The 15,736-nt window shown below is 29.4% G+C and overlaps 1 protein-coding gene across 1 annotated transcript in view; it reads left to right on the top strand.

The window, feature by feature from the left end:
• The first annotated feature begins 13,357 nt into the window (after positions 1-13,357).
• Positions 13,358-15,736, top strand: part of LOC148302246 (uncharacterized) — a 98,391-nt gene continuing 96,012 nt past the window's right edge. The window contains exon 1 of the mRNA XM_088271914.1: positions 13,358-14,203. The gene's annotated coding sequence lies outside the window, so the exon portion shown is untranslated. The remainder of the gene's footprint in view (positions 14,204-15,736) is intronic.

Genomic DNA, 15,736 nt, shown 5'->3' on the forward strand with positions numbered 1-15,736 from the left:
TCGAGAATTATTCGGTATTCTTCGGCATCTATTTCCAACAATCGCGGCAGTGTTTTACGAAAATAATGCGATATGATTTCGGTAGTGTAAAGGCAAAGGGGTATATCTGTCTCAGACCAAATTTTACAGGAGAGCAAAAACAAACTTGTGAAATTAAATAACGCATTTATTTTATGTATTTTCATATGTACATATCTTAATAAAACTAAGTATTGCAACTACAGCTATATCCTTTTGCCATATTATGGAATACACTATTTTAGACATTTTGTGGAACAAACTTAGAAAATGAAAAATTTGACAGATATACCCCTTTGCCAATACACTACCGAATTATCCTAAATATTTTTTTAAAAATATAATTTGAATATATGCATAGTATTTCTTGACTTTGCAAAGTATATATTGTCCATGGGGTATTTGCGGAAATTCACCACAGAAGCTCTAAAGCTTAACAAGAAAGAAATAAGGATCCTAACCAGGACCTTGACAGGACACTGCAGACTGAGGAAACACATGACAAAAATTGGACTACATGACTCCCCAGTATGCAGATTTTGTATGGAGAGTACCGAAACGTCAATCCACATTCTCTATAACTGTGACTCACTCGCTCGCAAACCAAGTCACATCCTTGGAAGACCACTACTGGACTCAGAGAAGGTGAAGCTGCTACCACCAAAACAGGTTGTGAGCTACATGACTCACGTAGGTCTTGAGAGTGAGCTATGATAGAGGGAGGTCACAATACACCTAATATGGTCACAGTGACATAAGCGATACAAACCCTCCACCTTAAATTCAAATAAAACTAAATAGTATTCCTCGACATTTTATCGTCCCATATATCGCTCACTTTTTCACTCGCATCAATATTCAGTTGTGCATGTTTTCAGAATGCCCAGAAAATGTACTATATCTCAGCAAAAGTGGCATATTTTAAACTTAATATTTACCCGCTACAGGGTAAAAGAGTGCTGTTTTTGCATTTTGAAGAAAAAGAATTGTTTAATTATTTTTCAAAACATACTAAATATTTTTCAAATGGAGAAAAAACGTTCAGGTTTTACCTAAAAAGATCTGTTGCACAGTAAAAAGTTCAATAAGTGGCTTGATATTTATTTTTAATACATTTTATTATATTTTTTAACTTTAAAAATGATATTCTGAAATCGCGTTTTTTTTTATATATGATGTTGTTGAAAGGAGTGAGTGATATCTGTTTGACTGTTTTTTCCTAATTCGCTCATTCCACATGTCCAAACTACCTCACACTATTCGAACTAAGCGGGTTATCACGTGTGGCATACATTGGCGATGGCGGTATTTCGTGTGGGTAAAAATATTACCATAATTTCGGGACCTCTGACATCATCGGATTGGTGGCTACTGTACATCGGATCTGTCTACTGTGTATGGGTCGCATTCTACCCATACATGCTGCGGAACAGATGGCGCTGCCATAACTACGAAAAGAGTTATTTAGCTACTTAACATGTTAGCGTTTTTTTTTCCTCACACTAACCTCATGCCAACTAACAAAATAACCTTTTCCATCGTTATGGCAGCGCCATCTGTTTTGATTTTTTTTAACCTTACACAGGTAAAAACGCGCAACATGTTAAACTTACATACTGACTTTTTTCATCGATATTGCAGCGCCATCTGTTCCGCAGGTGTTTTAACCTTATGCAGGTAAAAACACTAGTCAGATATATACACATGAACAAATAAAAACCTTTACGAATTTATATGTGCCGTTGTGATATCATTTCGATGTAATCGTAATATCTTCGTAATATTCAACTAAGATTTTGAACAAACGAACATTTAAAGTTGTTTTTGTATTTATGTATTGCATAAATCGCTAACTCCTTTCAAGAACGTCATAAATCAAAAATTGTAAATTTTCAGTTATGCATGTTTTCGGAATGCCCAGAAAATGTACTATATCCCAGCAAAAGCGGCATATTTTTTACTTAACATTTACCCGCTACAGGGCAGAAAGTGTTGTTTTTGCATTTTGAAGAAAAGGCATTGTTAAATTATTCTTTCAAAAAACTAAATATTTTTCAAATGGAGAAAAAAACTTCAGATTTTACCTAAAAAGATTCTTTGTACAGTAAAAAGTTCAGTAAGTGGCTTGATATTTATTTTTAATACATTGTATTTTATTCTTAAACTTTAAAAACGTTCTCCTGAAAAATCAAGTATTTTGATTTATGACGTTCTTGAAAGGAGTGAGCGATATGTATAAATTTGATTTAAATAAAAAAATATATATTTATATAAATATATATACATATATATATATATATATATATATATATATATATATATATATATATATATATATATATATATATATATATATATATATATATATATATATATATATATATATATATATATATATATATATATATATATATATATATATATATATATATATATATATATATATATATATATATATATATATATATATATATATATATATATATATATATATATATATATATATATATATATATATATATATATATATATATATACATATATATATACATATATAAATTTCAAACGGTAGCTTTATGTGAGTGATTTGAAAAACATATTGAGAAATTAAGGTAGACATGCTAAGACCTAAGTATAGTATTAATCGTGAATATTTAAAAAAATGAATGTATGGAAATGAAATAAAATTAAAAAAAAAAAAAAAAAAAAACTGCGTCGCCAGTCAACACGACGACAATCACAGAAAATTACGCGAGTATTGGGTGCGTTTAGTTTTTTTGATAATATCTCGATAAGTAAGTATATCATTTAATAATTTGGTATTAACTTTGTGGAATAACACGATGATTTAAATGTAAAAATAAAACCACTTTTAATGAGACCACTTTTTGAGTTTATTAATGTAAACCCTTGCTCTACAGATATATATTAAAACCCATATTCGCACCCCAATGGTGCATAGGGCACTGCATCATATAAACGCAGTGTTATCTTGATCGTTAACACGTCGAGGAAAGGCGATCAGCCCTCCGCTTCAGGTACCAGTCCAGGGTAATGTTGAATAACACCCAGACTTAAATATTCCCCACTTGAATCATACTAATTTGTATGCCTTATACTTTGACGTAACCTTATACCCAATACTTTGATGTTTTTTTTTTAGATATTTTATTATTTATTTTAATTTCACAATAACGGACTGCGCCTCGCCGGTTCCATATTCAAACTTGCTACCAAAACATTCCATATTCAAATGAGCGGCCGAAACAGCTCCCTAATTTACCGACCAGACCTCTCGATCTTATGTCACGTATGAATAGGGGTCATTTTTCTTTGGCGACGTTGAAAAAAAACGCCCGACGGCGGCGAACGAAAATGAACCCTACGGCCAATAGGCACAGAGGTCGAAATTGCGTGGAGTGCCAACCGATTCTCACTCTTAGCGGATTTTAAGAAATATTAATTTTTCATGCTAATTTCGCCTTTATCGGTGTACAGTGGTGGAATATAATTATATATATATATATATATATATATATATATATATATATATATATATATATATATATATATATATATATATATATATATATATATATATATATATATATATATATATATATATATATATATATATATATATATATATATATATATATATATATATATATATATATATATATAAATATATATATATATATATATATATATATATATATATATATAAATATATATATATATATATATATATATATATATATATATATATATATATATATATATATATATATATATATATATATATAATATATATGCAACATGTAAATACAAATAAACGGTCAAATTATAAACTATATATAAAATTTTAAATCATGTTTCAGGCTTTTCCCAGTGTGTAAAAAGTAATCCGAGGCTCGGATATGCATACAAATAAAAAAATCTAAATAAAAGTTTTCCTCAATCAAACATAGATAGCTGTTGTGAACTCATATGTACCTACTGTGTCACGAGATTGATCATATATTTAGGAGTTCCAAAAAAATTTATAGTCTGGTTGTCAGTCATGGGTAAAATGGTGAATGTTGCGATGTGTAATGTGATCACTTAACCAGCCTACGACAGGTCAAACCCCTGTAAGTACAAGAAAATATCCGAAAAGATCCGAATCCTGGATTATAATCACACACATGAGAAACGCCAGAAAATACCATTTTCATTTTTATTATTAAGCTTATAATTTGACCAGATAATTTTATTTACAACATTTTGAGTGTGTCCAAATACTTGTTCACAAATCTGGATTCTCTGCAATTATAGGAGTTATTTTTCATATTATTTTTTGACATCTCATCAATGATAAAGAAAAATAAGGATGTCTGTGCATTTATGGGGCTGACGACCGTCATAGGTTGGTTTAAGTGATCATTTTACTCATGTGTAACATTCAATCAACAGCTTCTTTTCATCTCACCAACAGATGCCTCTAGTGAAGTTCTAGTGATTCAAGAACAATTTTTCGAAATTGGATCATATAAGTACATATATGTATATATAGAACTTAACAATATATTTAGAAATTCATATTATCTGAGTAGTGTGTTTGTCAATCATGGGTAGAATTGGTGAATGATACACGTGTGTTAAGTTTCCACTTAAACCAGCCTATGCCGGTCATCAGCCTGGTAAACGCCCAGACTTCCATATTCTTCTTCATCTATATGAGATGTCAAAAATAATATAAGAAATAAAAAGTTGTAAAATTTGTAAAAGTTGTAAAAGTTGTAAAATAAATCAGAAGTAGCTACTTAAGAAATAAGATTATAAATATTAATACTCCACCACTGGCTTTAAATTAATGTTATTTCACATTTGGTAACAAATGTGGTATAAAGTCGGTATAATTTTTATATAAAATCTGTTTTTAATGAGTCCTCTACGCGTAAAAATAAATTAATATGTATTTTATTTGTAACAATTAATTACATTAATAAGTTCTACATTTTCAAATATTCGCAGACCATTTAATATGTTTTAATATGTTAAAAGTTCAGGAATTTTGATTAGAATTGGATACTTTGTGTCTTTTGTAGTGCAGTGGATAACGTTATATTATAACGCGCATAAATAAGGTGGGGGTTCATTGTAAAGGAGTTAAAAAAAATATTGATATGTGTGGTTGTCAATTTTGAGTAGAATGGTGAATGGTGCGCGTGTGTAAAGTGATCATTAACCAGCCAGTGACAGTGCATATATATGTAATAAAATACCTAGGTACCTACCTATACATTTTATTAAGTACTTATATCATATATATAGATATATTATATCAATGGGCAAAAAAATCTTCTTCATCTATATTGAAATGTTTTATAACACAGATATTTATTAAAATAATTTTTATGTTTTGTTATTTATTTTTGTCTATTCTTATATTATTGATTGTATTTTATAAAATTTATATGAATTTAAGAGGCTTGCACACATATGTATATATATATATATATATATATATATATATATATATATATATATATATATATATATATATGTATATGTATATATATATTTATATATATATATATATATAAATATATATATATATATATATATATATATATATATATATATATATATATATATATATATATATATATATATATATATATATATATATATATATATATATATATATATATATATATATATATATATATATATAAATATGTAATATAATACCTAGGTATCTACCTGCAAATAGTACCTACATAAAACAGTTCTACCACCAGATGTCGCATGCGTCGCACTGAATAAAACAAAAGACATCAGATAGAAAAAATATAATATTCTGAACTGTCAGAATCAGATTGATAGATAGAAAAATATTATAAAGATAGATTAAGAATAAACTTTAACTATAAACTTGAATTACAAAGCAACTCATTGTTTATTTTATTATTATACACCCACTTTACATATTATTTACACCCAATTTACAAAGGAAAATATTACCACGTTATATTTACATATATTGGAATTAAAAACGAAGATGTAAGAAAGGAATGTAAAGCTGAACGATGTATAATTAAAAAGATTGGGAAGAGTTCTTTACGGTGGTATGGACATGTGGAGCGAATGGATAACGAGAGAATGACTAAGAAAATATATGTGGCGAACGTGAGAGGGAAAAAAGAACGAGGACGACCGAAAAAGACTTGGCACGATCAGATCAATCAGAACCTAAGATCTGGCGGTGTCAAAAGTCTGCGTAATCGGAGGGCATGTATGACTAGATGTATGGATGTGAAGGAGGCGAGGGGTGTATGTCAGGACAGAAAAGTGTGGCGTTCCATCTTCTCTGCCTACCCCTGCGGGGAAACGGCGTAATGGTGGTATTAGTAGTAAAAGTATATATATATATATATATATATATATATATATATATATATATATATATATATATATATATATATATATATATATATATATATATATATATATATATATATATATATATATATATATATATATATATATATATATATATATATATATATACAATATATATATATATATATATATATATATATATATATATATATATATATATATATATATATATATATATATATATATATATATATATATATATATATATATATATATATAAATATATCTTAACTAACATAAACTCCCATGGTAAATCGTATTGACATAGTGTTATCTTTATCGTTACTTACATGAAGGCAAGGTGATAACTCCTGCGCTTCAGGGACCAGTCCAGGGTAATATCAAATAGTATTAGAGTGTATAACTAATATTTAACCCCATGGTTGACGTCTCCCGGGCAGACCAAGATAAAGAAGAAGAAGAAGTAGAACTAATATTTATTTTCAATCAAATCAAAAAACTTGATTTTTCAGGAGAACGTTTTTAAAGTTTAAAAATATAACACAATATATATTAAAAATAAATGTCAAGCCACTTATTGAAATTTTTACTGTGCAACGAATCTTAGGTAAAACCTGAAGGTTTTTTCTCCATTTGAAAAATATTTAATTTATTTAAAAAAAATAATAAAACAATACATTTTCTTCAAAATGTAAAAACAACACTTTCTGTCCTGTAGCGGGTAGATATTAAGTTAAAAATATTCCTCTTTTCCTGTGATATAGTACATTTTCTGGGCATTCCGGAAACATGCACAACTGAAAACATACGATTTTTGATTTATGACGTTCTTGAAAGGAGTGAGCGATATATCGTATGCACATATCAAGCGTCTTTTCTTCGTTTTTATTACGTATACGAATACAAACTTCGATATAAGTAAATGACTAAATCTCCAAATACGATCCTTGGATCACGAAGAGAATATGTGACTTAGGTACGAAATATAACTGTTTCCGTATAAGTTCTTACAACGGTAGCATCCGTTTGATATACATATTTTAGTGCGATAATTTACAAAAAAGTGTTAAATAAAATTTAAAAAAATATATAATGTTATACTTATATATATATTATACAACATATTTCTTCGAAATACCTCTCTCCGTTTTTTTTTATCGGCTTAATACGTACATAAATTTATCAGCGACAATAAATTATAATTTTATTATTTTTCATCGAAAAGATATCAAATTTTATACCGAAACCATCTTCCTCAAATTAAACCATAAATTGCGGCTACTGGTGTGAAATACGTATTTGTTAAACTGAGTTTGAATTTAAACTGTTTTCGAATGGTATTGTGTTTGGTATGAATAGGGCTGCCAACATATTGGTATTTAAATTAAACTAACTAACTAGCTAACTAACCATCACGCCGCTTCCCCGCAGGGGTAGGCAGAGAGAATAGAGCGCCACACCACTCTGTCCTTGCAAACATTCTTCGCATCTTCCACGTTCATGCATCTCCTCATACATACCCGCCGATTGTTACGACTCCTAACCTGACCACTTTCAAGTATTTGGCATACCTGATCGTGCCATGTTTTTCTCGGTCTTCCTCTGCTTCTTTTCCCACTAACATTCGCCTCATAAATTTGTTTTACCGTTCTTTCCTCACTCATTCGTTCTGCATGTCCAAACCATCTCAACACACCTTTCTTAATTTTATCGATAACGTTTAAATAAAACGAATATTTATAATAAAAATATATTATCATATCCTTTCAAATAATTTTAAAATACATCATATGACTTATCCGCAAGAGCAGGCAGAGAGAACAGAAGATGATTATGTGAATAAAAAAAATAAAATAAAAATAAACATATACCCGCTGGTTATTTAACATATATTATTTCAAGAACTTGAAATACTTGCTCATACCAAGGTTTCCTAGGTCTTCCTCTGATGTATTACCAAACACATTCGCCTCATAAATTTGTTTTTTCTATTATTTCTTCACTCATTCGACCCACATGCATTAACCGTATTTTTCGTTTTTTCTCGGTCTTCCTCTGCTCCTTTTTCCAACTACATTCGCCTCAAATAATTTCCTTTTTTTACTCATTCGTTCCACGTGTGCAAACCATCTCAACACAACTTTCATTAATTTTATTGATAATGCCTATCTCAGCTTTGCATTTTTTCTTTATTTTAATTTATTTTGCATTTCACAATATAATATAAATGCATTTTTTTTTATATAAATACAAACATTCCTTCCTTATTTCACTACTCGAACATCTATCATGCATAGTTTTGACGCACATTTGTCCGACGGATCGCATTCGGTCTATTTTTATCTTTCTTTTGCCAATTCCATACTTCTTTTGCATTATACAAACATGACATAAATTTAAATACAAAAAAATATGAATAAAATATAAATACAAAAAACATCCCAAAAGACATGGCCTGTGTGTGGGTATACAATATAATTTAGTTCATAGTAAAAAGCACTGGCAAGAACACAATAGGTATTATAAGTAGAACTAGAATAGTGATAAAATAAAATACAAAAAATGCTTGACTATCAGAAAACAAAAAAAAACTTCACATCCACAAACTTTCCCTTCTAAATATCAAAATGTATTTTTTTTCGAAATTAAATTTGTGGTGGTTCGAAAAATACACCTTGAAACACATTGTCTCAGCCCTGGTTTTATGACCATCAAAACACGGTTTTAAAAACGGACCACCTACCTATGATAAGTGTTGTCTTTTAATATGGAGATTGTCACCAGGGGAAATGAGGTAGCCGCCATCAAAATCCAATATTGCCACCATTAAAAATATGGCGTTTAACCTGTTTTTCTTATCACCCGATCTCGCCGTGCGTGGTTTTATATAGATATAAGTATTTATATATATATATATATATATATATATATATATATATATATATATATATATATATATATATATATATATATATATATATATATATATATATATATATATATATATATGTAATAAAATACCTAGGTACCTACCTATACATTTTATTAAGTACTTACAAATAGTACCTACATAAAACAGTTCTACCACCAGATGTCGCATGCATCGCACTGAATAAAACAAAAGACTTCAGATAGAAAAAATATAATATTCTGAACTGTCAGAATCAGATAGATGGATAGAAAAATATTATAAAGATAAATTAAGAATAAACTTTAATTATAAACTTTAATTACAAAGCAACACATTGTTTATTTTATTATTATACACCCACTTTACATATTATTTACACCCAATTTACAAAAGAAAATTATTACCACGTTTTACATATATATATATATATATATATATATATGTATATATATATATATATATATATATATATATATATATATATATATATATATATATATATATATATATATATATATATATATGCATATATATATTTATATATAAATATATATATATACATATATATATATATATATATATTATTTATTGATTCGGCATTAAGTTTGTGGAATGACATCTTAATTATTTATAATTGATTAAATACTTTTATAATACAACTTATTGAATTTATTTCATTATATATATTTTTGTCCACCTCCGTAGCGCAGTGGTCAGCGCGTTTGGCTACCGTGCTAGAGGTCCTGGGTTCGATTCCCAGGAGGGTCAAAATAAATATGGCCGATTTTCACTCTCATATTTATTTAATATCACCCTGGACTGGTACAAGAAGCGCAGGGCTGATCACCTTGCCTTCATGCAATTTACGATCAAGATAACACTGCGTCGCTACGATGCAGTGCCCTATGCACCATTGGGTGCGGATAAGGGTAAGAAGAAGAAGAAGAAGTTTCTTTTTATTAAATTTTAAGAGAAATAATTGTGTTTTAATTATTTACACAAATATTTAATTTTCATACTATTTTTGCGAGCCTAAGCAACTTATTATTAGAAAAAGGTATCAAAATGTGGTAGAGTGGGTTCTAACCGAGAAACTCTGACTCAAAAGTCCGCCATACTAACCACGGGACCACAACCCGAAACATGACATTTCCAAAACTATGTTTTCATCATTTACAGTTTTATTATTCACCTGTCGATGAAAACCACTTAGTTTTCTTAAACTTATCGTGTGTAATGAAATAAAACTAAACAATTGTATATTCTTTTTTTAAAATTATATTTTTAATCAATGTTTTATGTACTTAGTAAATACCACTATTTCTTAAAATCTACTGTTACACGTGTTTCGATGCATTCCGCATCATTTTCAAACGCGGAATGCATCGAAAAACGCGTCACAGTAGATTTTAAGAAATAGTGGTATTTACTAAGTAAAACATTAATTAAAAATGGATAGATTTTACCACAAAGTGACTGCCGAATCAATTAATGAAATAATTATATTATTTACAATATTTTGAGTGCGTCCAAATACTTGTTCACAAATCTATATTATCTCCGATCGGGAGTTTTTGTTTTTGTTGACTTAACAACAGATATAGAAGAATATGACACTCTGGGCATTTACAGGGCTTACGACCGTCAAAGGCTTGGTTAATTGATAACTTTACACACGTGTAACATTCACCAATTCTACCCATGATTGACAACCACACTAGTCAATTTTTAAAAAAAAACTATAACTGGATATTTTGAAATAAGAGTAGTGTGGTTTTCAATCACGGGTAGAATTGGTGAATGTTACGCGCGTGTAAAGTGATCACTTAACCAAGCCCATGACAGAAATATGTAAAAAAAAAACTCGTAAATGGAGATAATTCAGATTTGTGAACAAGTATTTGAACGCACTCAAAATATGGCATTATATATTGATGTTATTATTATTATACCACCAGTTCGCGCGTGCTTATGCTAGATAAATGGAAAAGAAAGAAAACATAAATAACATATTGCCCATATGACAATGTTTGAGAAACAATGAAAATATCAAAAATCTGTGAAACAACCATGCAACATCTGTGAAATACATTAACTAACAAACCTTCACGACGCTTACTTGCAAGGGTAGGCAGAGAGGAGTCAGCACGCTCGGCCACCGTTCTGGAGGTGATGGAGATATGATGCAGTGCCCTATGCACCATCGGGGTGCGGATAAGGCCTTGAATGAATAAATGAATATATATATATATATATATATATATATATATATATATATATATATATATATATATATATATATATATATATATATATATATATATATATATATATATATATATATATATATATATATATATATATATATATATATATATATATATATATATATATATATATATATATATATATATATATATATATATATATATATATATATATATATATATATATATATATATATATATATATATATATGTATGTATATATATATATATCTGTGAAAGTAAATAGAAATGTTTAAAAAACAAGGAAAAAAGTTGTAAGGCTAGCGTGGAAACTCGGTACTTGTGATATGCCGTGTGATAATTTAATTACGACTGCTACTTCCTTCTGAAGGATCCATCGTGTTCAGATAGGTACTGGCCAGAGTTCTTAAGTTCTTTGGACACGTTGCGCGTGGCGATGAGGATAGCTTGGAACGACTGGTTGCGATCGGTAGCCTGGAGGAAAAGAGAGGGAGAGGAAGATCCCCACACGATGAATCTATAGAGTTAAGGCAGCAGCAGGCACCTCGGTGGTTGGAGCTACGTGCAGCGTGGTCAAGGGATAACTGGAGAAGAGTCATTACTCCACCACCCTCAGTACTTAGTATTCAGTTTCTTGTTGGGATTGCCTGTTCATATTTATTTTGTAATCAATTTAACAATTAAATTGTGTCGAAAAATCGTTCTGTAAACGAAAAAGCCTAAAATAAATGAAGCCGTATTGATTGAACACTTTTAAACTTGCAGCCCGTTTTTTCTATTGCTCAACGTTTTAGTGACCATTTAGCTACGGCTTGTGCAACACCGCTTTTCATGTCCCTTCTTACGCTCCAACTTTATAAGTTTTATAGCTTATTCCAACTTTTAGGTGGCTTAACTCTTTAAGTTTAAAGTTACTGTAATTTGATGAGTGAAAACTCAAGGCAAATACGCTCGAAAACTAATTTTTGTATTACATATTTGTAATTAGATTTAAGTTGTGGACTCTTTGGAGTTTTTTTTGTTGTTGGTGAAACTGCTTAGTTTTAGATTAGATTAGAGTTATTTTACTATACATACATATTAAGTTAGGTCAGCCTTTTGTAAACTTATCTCAAAACACAAGTTTATACTAGTACAGATACTAATATAGCATTGGTATCTGTACTAGTGTATCTTTTTCCTACTAACCTAAAAGTCTCCATTTCCTTTACCTTATGACAAATATATATTTATTTAAAAAACATATTAAAATTGCAAGAAATAGATATTTATAGAACAAAAAATACTTAATTTTTTTATTCCAAAAGAAATTAATCGTAATTAGATTAAATTTATTTCGTTTTAGATCACATTTGTCTTGATAATTTTGCATTCCGACTGCATTCAGTCTATTTTTATCCTTGCTTTTGCCCGTAGTTCCGTATTGTTGGTCCCGTGGTTAGTGTCGCGGACTCTTAAGTCAGAGTTTCTCAGTTCCAATCTACTCTACCACAATTTGATACCTATTTTCAATAATGAGCCGCTCAGGCTCACAGAAATAGTATTATATTGAAGTATTTTTGTAAATGATAAAATCACAATTTTTTTATTTAAAAAAAAAAAAGATCTATTAAAACTTTTAATTTATTTCATACATTAAATTATTTATACAAACCAATGAAGAAATAATTATTAATTATGTCCGAAATACCTCATTTCGCCGCGCGTTCCACACACAAACTAGGTTTTCCCGCTGTCATGCGCTGTGGGCGTTTTCAACAAAACCAAATTCAGTACGCATCCAGCGCTCGGGAGGGTAGCATCGACGTCGGTCTCGCGAACGCATCCACACGAAAAGCGACCTTACGCCTCCGTGCATACGGCCTAAACTCGCGCACGCCCGACGACTTACGGAAAACTTTTCACACAACAATTGGTACTTTAAAAATCGAATATTACAAATTTCAAAAAAGAACCCTCAAATGACGTTTTATTTTTCTCTTTTAAAAATACGTATGCAATTCGTATTGTTTAACTTGTGAACATTTAAAAAATATAATACAATGTATTTTTAAGTTATATTTATTTAAATTTAAAACGTGCAATATATTTCTTGTAATTTAAACTAATTTTGCCGACGGATACTGATATTTTAAGGACACATTCGAGTGATTTTTTTCCAATAATAAAACAATTTCACGGATCTAAAAGTGGTTTTAAAATATCGAATTTAGATATCGATTTTTCCAAATAACTTAGACATTTTCGCCGGTCAAAAAGTGGTTTTAAAATATCGAATTTTAATATTTATTTTTCCAAATAATTAAGACATTTTCGCCGATCAAAAAGTGGTTTTAGAATATCGATTTTTTCCAAATAACTAAGACATTTTTGCCGTTAAAAAGTGGTTTTAAAATATCGAATTTAAATATCGATTTATACATTTTCACCGGTCAAAAAGTGATTTTAAAATATCGAATTTGTCAACGCATTCGACAGTGCCCAACTTTCAATATATCACATTGACGATCATGATTTTGAACAAAGTTTCATAGTTTTTACATATTTAGATTAATTATTGTGTATAGTGAAAGTGTCGGAGAAGTTTTGGAAGTAGAGAACGAGGAAAAATTCTAAGGTAATTGCATTTTTTTTACGAACTCACGATTTTGAACCTTGATACTGAAAATTATTCACTCAAGATTGATATTACATGTCAAAACGATGTCATAACCGTTTTATTTGTTTCTATGGCCCGTATTTGGGTCCAATGGTGCGTAGGGCACTGCATTAGATTTATCCAGTCTTAATGATATTTTCTGGCGTTTCTCATATCGCTCACTCCTTTCAAGAACGTCATAAATAAATAAAAAACTTGATTTTTCAGGGGAACGTTTTTAAAGTTTAAAAATATAATACAATGTATTAAAAATAAATATCAAGCCACTTATTGAACTTTTTACTGTGCAACAGATCTTTTTATGTAAAACCTGAAGATTTTATCCCCATTTGAAAAATATTAAGTACATTTAAAATAATAATTAAACAATACATTTTCTTCAAAATGCAAAAACAACACTTTCTGCCCTGTAGCGGGTAAATATTAAGTTAAAAATATGCCGCTTTTGCTGGGATATAGTACATTTTCTAGGCATTCCGAAAACATACACAACTGAAAATTTACGATTTTTTATTTATGACGTTCTTGAAAGGAGTGAGCGATATGTGTGATTAAAAATGAGTTTCTGCTCAATAACAAACTTCGCGAGTGTTTTTGCCTAGAATTTTCACTCATGAATTACTTACATGAAATAATAGTAACTTTAAACATAAAGAGTAAATCCACTCACGAGTAGGCATAGGCTATGAAACTTATAAAGTTGAAGCCTGAGTAGGGACATGATAAACGGTGTTGCATAAGCCGTATCTAGATTTCCGAGTCACTTGGACGTTAGGTAATTAAAAAAAATAGCAAACTTCTTTTCATCTCACCAATAGATGTCTCTAGTGAAGTTCTAGTGATGCAAAAACAATGTTTCAAAATGGATTAATATATATAGAACTTCCAAGAATTTGTGTTTTTATTATTTACACAAATATTTCAATTTCATACTATTTTTGTGTGCCTAAGCTGCTCATTTTTAGAAATAGGTATCAAATTGTGGTAGAGTGGGTTCGAACCGATAAACTATGATGAGAAAAAAGTCCGCGACACTAACCACGGGACTACAACCCGACACCTAAAATCCATACCACACATTTCTTCAAATCAGAAATCTTTTATAAATCGTAGTTACCATACATTGCATAAAGGTCTCTGCTAAATAATAAATAAAAATCTTCATCAATTCACCCGTAGATGGTGGCCGAGAACTCGTGCGCAAGATGCTGTCAATTTAATCATAAATATAATAATTTCCGAAATTTAAATTAAATAGTGTGGTTGTCAATAATGGGTAGAATTGGTGAATGTTACACTTGTGTAAAGTGATTATTTAAATCAGCCAATGACGTTCGTCAGCCCCGTAAATGCCAAGACTTCCATATTCTTCTTCATCTTTGATGTGATGTGATGTCAATATATATTATTATAAAACCCTTATCCGCACCCCAATGGTGCATAGGGCACTGTGTCATATAAACGCAGTGTTATCTTGATCGTTTACACATG

This window comes from Brachycentrus maculatus, unplaced genomic scaffold, assembly GCF_059751285.1.
Source record: "Brachycentrus maculatus isolate JH-2025_06_01 unplaced genomic scaffold, ASM5975128v1 h1tg000470l, whole genome shotgun sequence".
In the NCBI taxonomy this organism is placed as follows: Eukaryota; Metazoa; Arthropoda; class Insecta; order Trichoptera; family Brachycentridae; genus Brachycentrus; species Brachycentrus maculatus.